The sequence below is a fragment of the Rhinopithecus roxellana genome, chromosome 13 (assembly GCF_007565055.1).
Source record: "Rhinopithecus roxellana isolate Shanxi Qingling chromosome 13, ASM756505v1, whole genome shotgun sequence".
Classification (NCBI taxonomy): domain Eukaryota; kingdom Metazoa; phylum Chordata; class Mammalia; order Primates; family Cercopithecidae; genus Rhinopithecus; species Rhinopithecus roxellana.
In genome coordinates this window covers 82,386,394-82,389,617 of record NC_044561.1, presented here as the reverse complement: position 1 = coordinate 82,389,617, position 3,224 = coordinate 82,386,394, and the positions used below count along the sequence as shown (strand labels likewise).

The 3,224-nt window shown below is 47.6% G+C and overlaps 1 pseudogene; it reads right to left on the bottom strand.

The window, feature by feature from the left end:
• Positions 1-377: 377 nt before the first annotated feature.
• LOC104666947 lies at positions 378-1,076 on the bottom strand (annotated as a pseudogene).
• Between the last annotated feature and the right edge of the window lie 2,148 nt (positions 1,077-3,224).

Genomic DNA, 3,224 nt, shown 5'->3' with positions numbered 1-3,224 from the left:
AGAAAATGGGTTTTTCTTTTCTATCACTTGGCCAGGCTACAATTTTTTCAAACTTTTACAATCTCCTTTCCATTTATTTAATTACAACAGATGGTACAGACATTATTTTGTTTTCTCAGAGCAGAGGTTGGGCCTAGGCCACAGCTGCCCCTATAGCATCCCTCTTGTCTAAGGATGCAAAGTTCACTTCTGGGGCACATTCACCTCCAGCTGGAAGTGCAAGCAAAGGACACTATGTAAGAAGGCAAAACTCTCCCTTACTGTCTGAAGGATTTCCAACAAGCCATATTCTGGAAAGAGCTCTGGCAGTGAGCTTTCCACAAGGTCCAACTGGAGCTGAGACTTGAGGTTAGGTTCAAGTATAAGCTTCCCTTCCATCACAGCCTTGGAGCCTTCCTGGGGCAGAAGCCATTGTGTGGGATGGGGGTGTTGTGGTGCCTGAGATCACTTCCAGGCCACCCATGATCAGTCCCTGGATGGCAGACAGGTGTCCTGGCCCCTGGCCTTTCACCATAACTCAGATGTGGGTAACACCCTTTCCTGTAGCTTTTGTCGCTGCTGCTATGCCTGCTGTCTGTGCATCAATGCCTGCCTCCTTCTCAGCATTCAGAAATTCCTCTGTGCCACAGAAAGTATGGGCAAAGGGCTGATTAGTGGCAGAGATTACCTGGATCTCTGTGTTGTTGTAGGATGCTTTAATGTGTGCAATTTGGACCTCCTCAAATTTTCCCGCCCACCTCAGAGAGCTTTTTCCTTTTGGATTGGTAGGGTAAATGCTAAGGCCGGTGTGGTTGGGAACCACCATCTTCTCTTCAACATTCTGCTTGGCCTCAATGTCTTGGAGCTTCTGGATGCCTGTGTGGATGGTCTGCACCAGCATCCTGGCCATGACCCTGTCAGGAGTAAAAGCTCCGTGAGGGCCACGGCCTAAGAGTCCCAGGAGCCTGGATGGCTCATGTGACACAGGCAGTCCTGGAGGTGGTGGTGAGCTTAAGGGGACAATCGTTGTTACCCGGTGGTCAAGGGTAAAGTCCAGGACCACAGAAGTGAAAACCCACATTTCTTACAACATGCATGACTCAAATTGACGCCCCTCTGCTTTCCTTTTAAATATAAGTTCCACACTTTTACACTATTGGTGGGACTGTAAACTAGTTCAACCATTGTGGAAGACAGTGTGGTGATTCCTCAAGGATCTAGAACTAGAAATACCATTTGACCCAGCCATCCCATTACTGGGTATATACCCAAAGAATTATAAATCATGCTGCTATAAAGACACATGCACATGTATGTTTATTACAGCACTATTCACAATAGCAAAGTCTTGGAACCAACCCAAATGTCCATCAGTGATAGACTGGATTAAGAAAATGTTGCACATATACACCATGGAATACTATGCAGCTATAAAAAACGAATGATTTCCTGTCCTTTGTAGGAACATGGATGAAGCTGGAAACCATCATTCTGAGCAAACTATCGCAAGGACAGCAAACCAAACACCACATGTTCTCACTCATAGGTGGGAATTGAACAGTGAGAACACTTGGACACAGGAAGGGGAACATCACACACCGGGGCCTGTTGTGAGGTGGGGGGAAGGGGGAGGGATAGCATTAGGAGATATACCTAATGTAAATGACGAGTTAATGGGTGCAGCACACCAACATGGCACATGTATACATATGTAACAAACCTGCATGTAGTACACATGTACTCTACAACTTAAAGTATAAGAATAAATAACTGACTGACATTTTCTCAGCCTTCTAAGAGGTAGAATACACATGTGGCTTCAAGTCCCCCACCTCACTGCCAGCCGCTTCCAACCCAAAAATGGTTTCTACGTAGAAACTCTGGGCCACCCACCCCGCTTACAGTGTGCTGAAATGTATCTGTTTAACTGTCCACTGATACATGATGCAAAAGTTACCCAATGGTGATTCTGAAATTTTCTTGTGCCTCCAACACATAGTTTATTTTCCATTCTCTGACAACCAGCCAATCCCCTAGGCATTACCACCCCACCGTTGGGAGCCAGCTGAAGCCCAAGCTGTGTTCATCTCTGGATTGAGACATCCCTGGACACGAGTGACGAGTGATGGGGCTGACCTTAGGGTAAGTCAACACTCCCTTGGGACCGAGACCTCAGACTGTCACAATAGGAAAAGAGAGAGAATCTACTTGGATTGGTGCAGAGCAAACATGGCTATGGTTTTTGGCCTGTGCAGGCTGCCCGGAAGTAGCAGTGCCCTGTGCACTGGCAGGATGTGGTGCTCTTCTCCCTCTCTGCCACGGGCAGACCCAGTCCATGCTACACTGTCTCTCCTGTGCCCTCACAGCAGCCTCCCAGTCCTTCTTCCCATTTCCATTTGTCCTTCTTACAATCTGCTCTTCCACCCTGAGTCAGAGTATTCTCCCAAATCCTAAACTGATCCAGCTTGCCCTTTGGATTGAAACTTTTCAGGGTTGGACGTGGTGGCTCATGCCTGTAATCCCAGCACTTTGGGAGGCCAAGGTGGGAGGATCACTTGAGGTCAGGAGTTCAAGACCAGCCTGGCCAACATGGTGAAACTCAATCTCTACTAAAAATACAAAAATTAGCCAGGTGTGGTGGCAGGTGCCTGTAATCTCAGCTACTCAGGAGGCTGAGGCAGGAGAATTGCTTGAATCTGGGAGGCAGAGGTTGCAGTGAGCTGAGATTGTGCCACTGCACTCCAGCCTGGGCAGCACAGCAAGACTTCATCTCAAAAAACAAACAGCTGCAGTGACAGTGTGGTGTCGACCCTCTGGGGGAGGGAGGACTGGCAGAGGGAAGGGCTTGGCAATGGAAGTAATGGGATTAGTGTGGAGTACAGGTATAAGAAAGATAGGTGTGGCCAGAATGCTGAGGGTCTTGAGTGACTGCGAAGAGATTGAGTTGACAACGAGGAGCTACTGTTTGACTGGGGGCCTGACTGAATCATAGAGGAACTGTGCTAAGTTAATCTGGTGGTTTTGTGCAGATAGGTTGCAAGGAAGAAAGACTGAATTTAGAAAGAGGAGGTGGAAGTGAGTGAGATCTGGAGGAATTTTCCACAGGACTGATGGATAGAGGCAGCAAGAGACAAGTCAAAGGTAATTTCCAGCCTTCTTACCAGGAGATGGTCATGTCAGTTACTGAAATAAGACAGTCGTGGTGGCACGTGTTTGGAAGGTGAAGGTAGTGAGAGTGTTTTGAC